Source organism: Bos grunniens, chromosome 9, assembly GCF_055505025.1.
Source record: "Bos grunniens cultivar Pamir isolate PY7600 chromosome 9, Bosgru_T2T1.0, whole genome shotgun sequence".
NCBI lineage: Eukaryota > Metazoa > Chordata > Mammalia > Artiodactyla > Bovidae > Bos > Bos grunniens.
This window is the reverse complement of record NC_141173.1, coordinates 100,391,453-100,405,682: the sequence shown is the minus strand read 5'-3', so window position 1 is coordinate 100,405,682 and position 14,230 is coordinate 100,391,453.

The window sequence follows — 14,230 nt, the reverse complement described above, 5'->3', positions numbered from 1 at the left end:
TTAGCACTGAACGGTAACCATACAGATGTGTCCAGGGCTATTTAATAAGGTTCCTTGTAATTCCATAGCAAAGAATTAATGAGGAGATTTGTGTTAAACCAGGATCTGACCCTGAATAAAACAATCTTTATTTTCAGCTTCAACATAACAACATACTGTTGCTTAAATATGCTTGTGGATTTACTAAACTGTTATCCTTGCTCAGACGAAAATGAAAGCAGAGGGAAGTGGTGTGGTTTTTAGAACCATGAAAACAGACTAAAATGTCTCTCATCCCAAGGATCTATGCTTCAGGCACCTCCTCTCCAAGTCTGTGTCCAGTTAAATTGAAAAGCTTGTGTTAGTCGCTTTGTCACATCCAGCTCTTTGTGACCCGTGGACTGTAACCCACCAGGCTTCTATGGCCATAGGATTCTCCAGGCACGAATACTGGAGTGGGTAGCCTTTCCCTTCTCCAGGGGATCTTCCCAACCCAAGGACTAAACCCAGGTTTCCCTCATTGTAGGCAGATTCTGTGCTGTCTGTGCCACCAGGGAAGCCCCAAGTAGCTTATGTGGTCCCAAAACAAATAGACTATCCCAAATCTTTGCAGTGTAGCCAATCTGGATGGTTCAGGGATTATCTCATAAAACCAGGGTCAACATCGCACAAGCTCAAAGTCACTCGGTTGATGAACGTAATGGATGAAGTATGGTGAGTAGAAGCTGAAACCTTGTCATTTCTTTTCACACCACAAGTACTTCCCTGTGGTCACTTTTTTTTTTTTTTTATTGTCTATAAGGTATCTATATGTAAGCTTTATTAACTCTTGGAATGTCCTGTAAGAGGCAATATTTTCCATCAATTCATATATCTTATCATAAGGCCAAACCTAAGATGTAAATCTTGTAGAAAGTGAGGCATCAGTTAGCAAGAAGAATAGTTTACAGAATGGTTATCGCTGAATTTTTTTTAATTTATTTTTTGGCAGGGGAAGGGAAGAGACTGAGATGCCCTTAAATAAGTCATGTGGGTGTGAAACTATTCATACTGTGAATAAGGTCAGTCAAGGGTTAGCCTCATGTCTCAAGCTCATTTCAGTGCCACTCAAGGAAGAGATGGGACACAACCCCCCACCCCACTATGGCCTTGTCACCTCTACTTCTGTCAGCTGAGAGGTTCTAATACGGGTAAAGATTTGTGAGTGCATATGACTTCTTAATTTACCTGGCTGTACTTCATCATTCCTCTTGATGAAGTAAGCACACTGGCACACATTCTATTTTTTATTTCCCACCAAATAGGTCACCATCTGGCTTTTATTAATTGAACGTTCAATTGTTATTTAACCGTCTATACCCCTGAAGTTGCAAGAAGTAACCCAGGGTAATTCCATTTACTCCTTACCTGGTTTCCCCCTATGGTGCTGTCTTGCAGATATGGATGGACAGAGTTGATACAGAACATTTGCATCATCACAAGGATCCCTAATGTCGATGCACTCCCCTTCCTGTCTCCTCTGTCCTTAGCTCCTGGCAACCACAAATGTACTTTCTGAATAGTATTGCATGTTTTGGATATAACAAATTTTGTTTAGACATTGATGCATTGACAAGCATCTCTATTGTTTCCAGTTTGAGGTTGTTCTGAATAAAGCTATGTTGAGGATTGTAGATAAGCTGTTGTGTGAATGCATGCCTTTATTTCCTTGGGAAATAAAATATTCCCTAAATATATCTCTCAGCTTTAACCTTGTTTCCTCTAAGCTAATGGAACCTCTTCCTTCCCCTTTACCAGGGTAGCTCTTCCTGTTCATTCAGGACTAAAGTTAAATCACTTCTTCATGAATCACACGTGTACAAAGCTTCCTAAGATATACCACAAATTTGCATAAATCCCTGATCGGCAAGACAGGCTTAGGCTCCCCCCGTGTGCTCAGTGCCTACTCTCTACCCCAGAAGTGCATCTTAATGTTCTGGATTACCTAGTTATTTGACATTCCGTCTCTACCACTAAGTTCATGATCAGTAGAGACTCATGTGGCTTACCTTTGTGTGTTAATCGCTACCATTCACAGTTCCTGGCACATAAAAGGGTCTCAGCAAAGCATACTGAATTCAAAGAGAACTGAGCCCACCGGCACATAGAAGCTGGATTAGACATAGTAACCACTGAATCGTTACTCTCAGACCTGGAACTATCCTGCCTCCTGGAGCTCTTAGGAGCTCTTAGGAGCTATTGTTATCCTTTCAATAGATACTACCTCTCATTTCTGTTACAATAGCTCTAGCTTGGTTTTAAAAATACTTCTCTGTGGTAGTATGAAGAAGGGTCTAGAATGTTCTCTCCTCTCCGGGTGGACTGTTTTCTCAGAAGAGGGAATACGGCCCACAGTGACTGAGCTGATAAGCCACAGCTCAGGTGGCCATGAGGGAAGGGGCATTCAAGTGCCAGCTCCATCTCAGGAAAATCTCAGAGAAGTGGCTGGATTGGGGTCAGCTGGGGTCACATAACAATTCCTGAACTAATTACTGGGATAAAAGCCCCTAGAGTGGTGGGGGCTGGGCAGCTAGGATTGGAACAGATGCGCTTGGACAGGACAGTTCCCACAAAGGAAGGGAACCACTTCTCCCGTCAGGGGGGAGTCAGAGAGGTCAGAGGAACCTCAGAGGCCCACAGGTAACTACTTATTGCCTTGACTTCACTTCACTGCATCCCCTCCTCAATTCTTAGCAACCTAGGAGCCCTGTGTGGTGGGATAAGGAGGACAACTTGAAAACATACAATACATAAAGCCGCCTCTTTCATGTGTATGGGGCTCAGGAGGTTGAGGAAAATATTTTTGTTTCCCCTAAAAAAAATTTAGTCTGATACAAGGTTTTCCAATAAATTTTATTATGTTCCAGAAATAGAAATCTTAAAACTAGAATTTTGACTTGTTGGTCTTATATATCAACTAACACAAGTGCTTAGAGTCTTAAGTCATTTCCTAGGTAATGGAGCTCAAACTGCACCTCATATAGTCATCACTTCTAGCTTTTCTGTAGCATTGATTCCCAGCTTCTATGTGAAGACTTTGAATGATGAGAAACTCATTGTTTTGCAAACAAACAGAAAATAAAAACAGTCTACTATGATAGCTATAATTATTAAGGATATACTGCTTACGATAAGTCTACTTTTTCTTTCTCACTCTTACCATCTATTCTTCTCTAGTCTACTCTCTGCAGTATTACAGAATAAATGTTCCATCTTCCACATGACAACATTTGACTATTTGAAGACAGATACTTTGTGTCCTCATCACCCTCTCTTTTTCAGGGTAAATATCCCCATGTCTTATTGTTATGGAATCATATAACAAAACTTATGATCAAAACAGCCGCTTGGTAGTCTTGACACCACCATATGAATTTTAAAAATACACTGGTTAGCCTTTGTGATTTTCATCACTTTGAAAGTCATGCCATGCATTGACTTACAGTTTTTAGAGAATGATTTTATTTGAGTTGCAAAAGCATATCCTTCGACCAATAAGCGCCCCCCAGTTCCAAGCAATAAGCGCCCCCCAGTTCCAGGCCATCGCATGTGTAGAAGGATAAATGCATATGTCACATTGTATTTGGGGATTTGAAGACTAGGATCTTCACACAGCCACCCCTGGGAACTCTTACGCGTCTCTTCTGCGTGTAGTAAACGTGCTACGGTTTAATTTCGTTTGAGTAAAAGGTCGGTCATTGTTCGTGTCCCTCATGCTTGCATTGGTTCACACATCACATCAACCCGGGAGAGTAAGTACCCTTCCTCAGGCCAACAAAACTTGATAAATTGTAAAAGCCTTCCAGTGGGAGTCTTCCCATCACCCAGTGGCAGTAATAAATCAACCAAGCAATGCCATCCAGAAGTCACTTCATTATGGAGTGTGGGCTGAGGAAATGACTTTCTGCATTAAGCAGAAAGCATTGCTTACTTAGGAGGGAAGGGCTATTATAGTCAAAGGAAAAACTTGACCTTAAAGTACTGCTGCCTCCCTTGATGTCTAATTGGCGTTTAAAAAATAATCATTGTAGACAATATATTGGGATCTTTTCCGCTTCCGTATGGATCCTGATGGAAGCACTTTTTCCTAGGCCCTGTGAGTACAAAGCTGCAGCATCACCTCTTGCTTGGGGTCTGTAGGAAGTCCTCCTTGCCTGTGGGCTCCTACAGCCATGTTCCCTGTGCTGTCCCACCCAGGGCTCCCTGCCCTCCCTCTATACTTCTTGTGCTCCTGCAAAACTCTCAACTCTTTTTTTTCCTGCATGCCTTTCCACTGATTTAAAAACAAAAACAAAAACAAAAAAAAACGAGTATTATTACTGCATCCTTAAAGATCCTGCATGATCTAGCTCTATCTTCATCTGTGATGTGACTTTCTCTGTAGAGTCCCATAGAGGTGAAAGGTCATCTCATGGCAGCATTCCAGAGAGCAAATAAGAGCCCCTCGAAGCCTCAGCCCTGTGGAGTGGACTTCACCAGGCGCTTTCTCCGCTTGGCAGCTCTGCCTTTCCTCTGGCTTCTCCATTCCTGGGGGCGAGAAACTAAGTGCACTCCGATCAGAGAAGAGGGATTAAGTCCATCCTCCCAGAGGAGGAGGATCTAGGCATACACTTGCAATTCTTCTGTGAGAAATATTTGTCTCTTTCCATTTATTTTTTTACATAATCATTTCTTTATAAAGCACGGGCTCAAGGATATGTATTATTATTGGATATTATCTAAGACAAATTGTTTTTGTTGTTGCTCGGTTTCTACTAGCTGCTTTGGCTACTGGAAATTCCTTCAAGGTGTCTTTGCTCAGTTTAGTTAGAGTCTCTGTATTTTCTTTAAGCCTTTTCTCAGACATGTATATTGTAAATATATGCTTCCTGGCTATGGCCTTTTCTTCCATTCAACGCAAGTTCTGAATTTTAATTAATCCCAATGTATACACCCATTTAAGGTCTTTTTTTTTTAAGTCAGAAAACTAGAAATAGAAAGAAACTGCTGTGATCTACACCAAAGGATGTCTACAAATAAAATCATACAACTTTCAAACTTAATGGTTAAATATTGGAAACCTTCTGCTAGGTCAGGAACAAGAAAGGAATATCCACCATCACCACTTAACACCATGAGTGTAAAAAAAGGTCGTTGACAAGAAGTGTATATTTACAATATACATGTCTGAAAAATACTGAACACTGTACTGTATCCTGGCCAGTAGAAAAAGAAGGAAAAGGCACCATTAAAGTTGAAAAAGAAAAAAAAAGCCATTATTTACAGATGACATGTTTATGCATGCAGAAAGCTAAAAGAATCTACTAAAGAAATAACAAAAATAGCAAATGTATCGGAGAAGGCAGTGGCACCCCACTCCAGTACTTTTGCCTGGAGAATCCCATGGATGGAGGAGCCTGGTAGGCTCTAGTCCATGGGGTCGCTAAGAGTCGGACACAACTGACTAACTTCACTTTCACTTTTCACTTTCATGCATTGGAGAAGGAAATAGCACCCCACTCCAGTACTCTTGCCTGGAGAATCCCAGGGACAGGGGAGATTGGTGGGCTGCCATCTATGGGGTCGTACAGAATCGGACACGACTGAAGCAACTTAGCAGCAGCAGCACCAGCAGCAAGTGTATACAACAACGTTGGTGAACAGAAGGTCAATATATAAAAATCAACTTTATTTCTATATAATAATAAAAAAATATGGAAAATAAAATTTTTAAATACCACTTACAAGAGAATGAAAAATTAAATAACTAAAATTTTAAAAAATTTAATGACATCAAAATATAACTAAAGAAAATGAAAGATTACCTAAATAAGTTGAAAGGCACACCATGTTGATGGATTGGATACCTCAATATCATTAAGAAACTCAATTATCCTTTAATTCAAAGATTCAATGAATTTCCAATAAAAATCCCAGAAGGTTTATTTTGCAAAAATTGTAAAACAACTTAATTTTAAAATCTACATACAAACAAGAAAGATCTATGCCAAGCCAGTGTTCATAAAGAGTAAACCTGGAGAACATACAACCCTGACGTCAATATGGGGTGGTGATGGGTGAGGGTAGACACACAGACCACCGTAATAGACAGAGAGCACAACAGGGTCCCGAGCACAGTCACCAGGTCTATGATGAAAGTTCCATTGCAGCCCATTTGGGAAAGAAAGATCTTGCCAATCAATTGTAGCCCATTAATTAGAAGTGGAAAACTGTCTTGATCTCCTCACCTAACACTATAGACCCAACTAATTTGAGAAAAAAAGATAATCTAAATAAAAAGTTAAAACAAAAAGTAAAAACTAAAAGAAAAGCAAACAATATCATCATGATTTGAGGGGCAAATATCTTTTTATTAAACAGCACTCCAAAACCACTAATCATAAAGGCATTTTTTTCCCTGAAAAAATGTATTTCTGAATATCTTCTTGAATTTCCTCAATTGTGTATCATGCACACTATCATGCACACATTTTGTTTTGGTAATTCTTTATCCTTTTGCTTAGAACTTAACCTTTTACTTAAAATTTTAAAATGAGATCTGACTAAATATTACTTAATATTTCTTTCTCCTCTAGTACACTATGATTCCAATATATTGAAGAAGATCGTTCCCCCTCTAAGCATTTAATTTTTAAAATACAAGATTATAAGATGATATTTAAGTAACAAGTTCAGTTATAAAAGCCTTCGTGATTTTGAATGACTAAAAGCTCTTCTGTATAACAGTCACACTTTTCAACTGCTAGCAAATTTGCTAGTTACCAAGTGGAAGACCATTTCTGTTCTGTATTTCTGCTTCATGGGAGATGTTCTCAATATCAAGAAGGTATTTCAGCTACTGAAATTCCAACTGTATCCCAACAATGGGATAGAATATTCCTAACTAAGATAGGTTTAGTACAGAGACCAATTATAGAATACTATGGGCCTGTATTCATCATCATTTGAAGAGTTAACACACTTTACCTAAATGGTGTTTCCCTTTTGATCCTATATATAACTGACTTATTAATAGAATAATTGTAAAAACACTTTCAATACTTAGTGAAGTGACTATATAAAGAGCAATGCTAAAAATTGTATTATATGCATAATCATATACAAATCATATACAAAATTCTGAGTAATATACATCTATTCTCGGCTTTTTATATCTTTACAAAACTATATATATAAACAGAAAAACAGATGTAGAAGGGATGGAAGCCAGAAATTTATTTAACTTTGCTCCTTAGCATTTCAGTGTAGGCAATGAAATAGGCACTTTACTCAATGATTCTGATGTGATATGATCTCCAGTGTTACATGGAAACTAACACCCATACAAACACATAAACTACAAAACTCTGAAGACTTAGTATTATATATATATAGGTTTTCAGTGAGGGTGTTTATGTGTGTTAAAGGAAGCAGACAGCTTAATGGGCTTGAAAAAGATATCGGTGGAGTACTCTTATTGTTGTCCGTATAGCCAAAGCTATGCTTTTACCAGTACTCATGTACCAAGGTGAGAGTTGGACTGTAAAGAAGGCTGAATGATGAAGAATTGATGCCTTTGAACTGTGGTATTGGAGAAGACTCTTGAGAGTCCCTTGAACTGCAAAGAGATCAAACCAGTCCATCCTAAAGGAAATCAGTCCTGAATATTCAATGGAAGGACTGATGCGGAAGCTGAAGCTCCAATACTTTGGCCAGCTGATGCAAAAAGCTGACTCATTAGAAAAGACCCTGATGCTGGAAAAGATTGAAGGCAGGCAGAGGAGGGGACAACAGAGGATGAGATGGTTGGATGGCATCACCGACTTGATGGACACGAGTTTGAGCAAGCTCCAGGAGTTGGTGATGGACAGGGAGGCCTGGCCTGCTGCAGACCATGGGTCACAGAGAGTCAGACATGACTGAGCAACTGAACAACAAAATTCTTATTTAGAAAAAAATGTAAATAGTATTCATTGGTTCAGTTCAGTCGCTCAGTCGTGTCCAACTCTTTGCGACCCCATGAACCGCAGCACACCAGGCCTCCCTGTCCATCATCAACTCCCAGAGTCCGCCCAAACCCATGTCCATCTAGTCGGTGGTGTCATCCAACCATCTCATCCTCTGTCGTTCCCTTCTCCTCTGGCCCCCAATCCCTCCCAGCATCAGGGTCTTTTCAAATCAATCATCTCTTCACATGAGGTGGCCAAAATATTGGAGTTTCAGCTTCAACATCAGTCCTTCCAATGAACACCCAGGACTGATTTCCTTTAGAATGGACTGTTTGGATCTCTTTGCAGTCCAAGGGACTCAAGAGTCTTCTCCAACACCACAGTTCAAAACCATCAATTCTTCAACGCACAGCCTTCACAGTCCAACTCTCACATCCATACATGACCGCAGGAAAAACCATAGCCTTCACTAGACGGACCTTTGTTGGCAAAGTAATATCTCTGCTTTTGAATATGCCATCTAGGTTGGTCATAACTTTCCTTCCAAGAAGTAAGCATCTTTTAATTTCATGGCTGCAGTCACCATCTGCAGTGATTTTGGAGCCCAGAAAAATTAAGTCTGACACTGTTTCCACTGTTTCCCCATCTATTTCCCATGAAGTGATGGGACCGGATGCCATGATCTTAGTTTTCTGAATATTGAGCTTTAAGCCCACTTTTTCACTCTCCATTTTCACTTTCATCAAAAGGCTCTTCAGTTCCTCTTCACTTTCTGCCATAAGGGTGGTGTCATCTGCATATCTGAGGTGATTGATATTTCTCCCGGCAATCTTGATTCCAGCTTGTGCTTCTTTCAGCTCAGAATTTCTCATGATGTACTCTGCATAGAAGTTAAATAAGCAGGGTGACAATATACAGCCTTGACATACTCCTTTTCCTATTTGGAACCAGTCTGTTGTTCCATGTCCAGTTCTAAACTGTATACAGGTTTCTCAAGAGGCAGGTCAGGTGGTCTGGTATTCCCATCTTTTGAAGAATTTTCCACAGTTTGTTGTGATCCACACAGTCAAAGGCTTTGGCATAGTCAATATAGCAGAAATAGATGTTTTTCTGGAACTTTCTTGCTCTTTCGATGATCCAGCAGGTGTTGGCTATTTGATCTCTGGTTCCTCTGCCTTTTCTAAAACCAGCTTGAACATCCGGAAGTTCACGGTTCACGTATTGCTGAAGCCTGGCTTGGAGAATTTGGAGCATTACTTTACTAGCTTGTGAGATGAGTGTAATTGTGTGGTAGTTTGAGCATTCTTTGGCATTGCCTTTCTTTGGGATTGGAATGAAAACTGACCTTTTCTAGTCCTGTGGCCACTGCTGAGTTTTCCAAATTTGCTGGCATATTGAGTGCAGCACTTTCACAGCATCATCTTTTAGGGTTTGAAATAACTCAACTAGAATTCCATCACCTCCACTAGCGTTGTTCATAGTGATGCTTCCTAAGGCCCACCTCACTTCACATTCCAGGATGTCTGGCTCTAGGTGAGTGTGAGTGATCAGACCTTTGTGATTATCTTGGTCATGAAGATCTTTTTTGTATAGTTCTTCTGTGTATTCTTGCCACCTCTTCTTAATGTCTTGTGCTTCTGTTAGGTCCATTCTATTTCTGTCCTTTATTGAGCCCATCTTTGCATGAAATGTTCCCTTGGTATCTCTAATTTTCTTGAAGAGATCTCTAGTCTTTCCCATTCTATTATTTTATTCTATTTCTTTGCATTGATCACGGAGGAAGGCTTTCTTCTCTCTACTTACTATTCTTTGGAACTCTGCATTCAAATGGGTATATCTTTCTCCTCTCACAGCTATTTGTAAGGCCTCCTCAGACAGCCATTTTGCTTTTTTGCATTTCTTTTTCTTGGGAATGGTCTTGATCCCTGTCTCCTGTACAATGTCACGAACCTCCGACCATAGTTCATCAGGCACTCAGTTTGATTATAAAAGCAATACATGCTTCATGAAGATAATTTTAAAAATATAGTATAGTGAATAGGCCCCCATCATTCTACCCTCCAGAGATCATCACAACCACACATTATATATCTTTCAAGTCTTTTTACTTTAGGTGTGATTTTAAATTAAAAGATAAAATATTATTATGAAATTTGGTGTGTAAAAAATAGGTATGTTAAGTCTCAGAGCGGGTAAAAAAAGAAGAATTAGAATTAGGGTCAATATGTAAGATTCCATTCAGGGATAAACTGAATAGCATTATAAATCCTTTTCATTTTCCATAAAACACCTCATTCATTCCACGCAGTTTGAAACTCATTTTCATTTAAAATTGCAAAATGATGAAAACTGAATTATTCAAACTTATTTGTTTTAAGAATCACTTCAAGATGATGATATCAAAGCCTTTCAACAGGGAAAAAAAAAAAAAGATCCCTCGTGTTGGTGACATAGCACATGTGCTCTTTGACCTCTGACATCTTTGTGATCCAGTCATGGCTCTTCCTCTCCTTTGAAGGGTTCTACCTGTGTGAGACCTCAACTCGTGCTCTCGATCTCCAGCCATGAGACCCTTGAACCCTCCGAGAGGCCACTTAAGGTCTTACTTTCTGACGTATGAATACACATCGTCACTCCATGGGAGCTCCAGAGTTATTTCACTCTATATTCAGGTCCTGCCCACCACGTTTTTGGAAGCCAGTTGGACACATCAGAAGGCTGAGCCCAAGTTCACCATCTCCTATCCCTACTTTGCAAACAGTAACCTGAAAACAAGAAGCCCACAGTCCCTAATTGGCCAACAGCTCCACATGTCCCAAAAGAAAGTAACAGTGTTAGTCAGTCAGTCATGTTCAACTCTTTGTGACCCCATGGACTATAACCCTGAAGACTCTTCTGTCCATGGAATTCTCCAGGCAAGAATACTGGAGTGGGTAGCCATTCCCTTCTCCAAGAGATCTTACCGATCCAGGGATCAAACCTGGGTCTTTTGAATTGCAGGTGGTTTCTACTGTCTGAGCCACCAGGGAAGCCCAGGAACAGCCCAAAACCAGTATTCTATACAATGACTGAAGCACAGCTCTCCAGGCTCGGTTCTTCCAGTTCTCATAGTCCCAGGCTCCATACATCAGTGTAAGAATGCAGTTTTGAATCAGTGAGTCAGAAGACCTTTTGTCCTATTTCAGTGATAATTTCACACGTGATAATTTCAGTTGCCTTTTCACTGAAGAAGGTGACAAAACACAACTCTGTTTGAACTGAGAGCTGCATCCTCCTCTGAGCTCATTTGTCATTTTTTTTTTTTTGGCATTTTTACCTTAAATGACAATAGCCCCATCACTGCCCATAATGCAGTCAATCAGGTAACCATCAGCAAATGGACTGCAACAAATGTTCTGTCCAACGGGATCTACCTCTCCACTTTATTCAGTGTTTTAAAAGTTTTGTAAGGACAGCATCTGGCAGAAATGCCTAATCAGGGTGTTTGGAGTATCAACCATTTTAACGCATGTGCACCCCACCGTCATTCCCACTGGCCAACACGTCTGCTCTCTTGGGAGCGCGCCTGGTAGGGTTGCCCATCCACTCATCTTCTTCTGGAGGAGAATTCCCTGTTTCAAGTGCCGGACCCATCTGGCACTGCTGGCGCCTTCATGATTTTGAAAGTGCTGGGAAATAGAGCATAAAAACCAGGCGGGCTCCATTAAAATGGAAAGCCCTTGGGCTCATCCCTCAGCTGCCTCTAATAGCTGATGATCAAAAAAAAAGTTTCCTTTACAAAATATTAACCACAATACGCTGATGACACTTTGCACGACATGCGGAATATAGTGGGGGTGCCTGCAGATTGCAAACAGGACCCTCGGCAGAACTTCTGAACTCTATCAAGAGATGTGACCGGAATGTGAGGGCCCTAATGTTGGCTCGAGGCCTGGATCCCTGTCACAGGAACACCAGGAGCGAATAACTCGAACGGGAAATTTTGTTGGACACACTTAATCTCCCCCAGGATAACGGATGGCCGATGGTGGCACCACGCCAGGCTCCTGGGGCCCTCGGAGACTTTGTAGGCTGTGCAGCATCTGATGACACCACTACTCCAGGCTCTGTGGATTGCAACTACGACTTTCTCAATTTATTTTTTCCGTTCCTCCCTCTCAGCAACGTGAGAAGAACGTCTGAAAGGTCATGTTTTCAGACGTGCACCATGTCTAGAGTTGGACCATAAAGAAAGCTGAGCACTGAAGAATTGATGCTTTTGAACTGTGCTGTTGGAGAAGACTCTTGACAGTCCCTTGGACTGCAAGGAAGTCCGGTTGGACTTTAGTCCATCCTAAAGGGGATCAGTCCTGGGTGTTCATTGGAAGGACTGATACTAAAGCTGAAACTCCAGTACTTTGGTCATCTCATGCAAAGAGTTGACTCATTGGAAAAGACTCTGATGCTGGAAGGGATTGGGGGCAGGAGGAGAAGGGGACGACAGAGGATGAGATGGCTGGATGGCATCACTGACTCAATGCACATGAGTTTGAGTGAACTCTAGGTGTTGGCGATGGACAGGGAGGCCTGGTGTGCTGTGATTCATGGGTTTGCAAAGAGGCAGACACGACTGAGGGACTGAACTGAACTGAACTAAACTAATGTGGATGTAAGGAAACATAGTTGCCAGCATCATAGAAACAGGTCCCTCTCCTTAGGAGCACCTGATAATAATAACTAAACACAGGAAGATGAAAATGAGAAAAAAAAAAAAAAAAAAAAGAGCTCATGAGTTAATAGGACACATGCTTATTTTAATTCTAGTCCATCACAAAAATTATTTTAAGTGATGTGCATTAAAATGTTAACAAATTGTAGCAAGTTTTTAAAAATAAATATGCTGAATATGCCATTGTTCAGTTGCTCAGTCATGTCTGACTCTGCAACCCCATGGACTGCAGCATCCCAGGCTTCTCTGTCCTTCACTGTCTCTCGAATTCACTCAAACTCATGTCCATTGAGTCAAAGATGCCATCCAACCATCTCATCCTCTGTCATCCCCTTCTCCTATTGCCTTCAGTCTTTTCCAGCATCAGGATCTTTTCCAATGAGCTGGGTCTTTGCACAAGGTGGCCAAAGTATTGGAGCTTCAGCTTCAGCATCAGTCCTTCCAATGAATATTCAGGGTTGATTTCTTTTAAGATCAACTGTTTTGATCTCCTTGCTGTCCAAAGGACTCCCAAGAGTCTTCTCCAGCACCACAGTTCAAAAGATTATTTCTTCCCTGTTCAGCCTTCTTTTTTTTTTTTTTTTTTTTTTTTATCAACTTCAAGTTTCATTTTATTTCCAGGGTACTAAATTTCTAACATTTTAGGTATACAATATGGCCTTCAGAAGCCTCTCAGATTTTTTATTTTTTATTTTTTTTTATTTTTTTTTTATGGAATTTATTTTTTTTTTAATTCTTCCAATTTTATTTTATTTTTAAACTTTACATAATTGTATTAGTTTTGCCAAATATCAAAATGAATCCGCCACAGGTATACATGTGTTCCCCATCCCGAACCCTCCTCCCTCCTCCCTCCCCATACCATCCCTCTGGGCCGTCCCAGTGCACCAGCCCCAAGCATCCAGCATCATGCATCGAACCTGGACTGGCAACTCGTTTCCTACATGATATTTTACATGTTTCATTGCCATTCTCCCAAATCTTCCCACCCTCTCCCTCTCCCACAGAGTCCATAAGACTGTTCTATACATCAGTGTCTCTTTTGCTGTCTCGTACACCGGGTTATTGTTACCATCTTTCTAAATTCCATATATGTGCGTTAGTATACTGTATTTATGTTTTTCCTTCTGGCTTACTTCACTCTGTATAATAGGCTCCAGTTTCATCCACCTCATTAGAACTGATTCAAATGTTTTCTTTTTAATGGCTGAGTAATACTCCATTGTGTATATGTACCACAGCTTTCTTATCCATTCATCTGCTGATGGACATCTAGGTTGCTTCCATGTCTTGGCTATTATAAACAGTGCTGCGATGAACATTGGGGTACACGTGTCTCTTTCCCTTCTGGTTTCCTCAGTGTGTATGCCCAGCAGTGGGGTTGCTGGATCATAAGGCAGTTCTATTTCCAGTTTTTTAAGGAATCTCCACACTGTTCTCCATAGTGGCTGTACTAGTTTGCATTCCCACCAACAGTGTAAGAGAGTTCCCTTTTCTCCACACCCTCTCCAGCATTTATTATTTGTAGACTTTTGGATCGCAGCCATTCTGACTGGTGTGAAATGGTACCTCATAG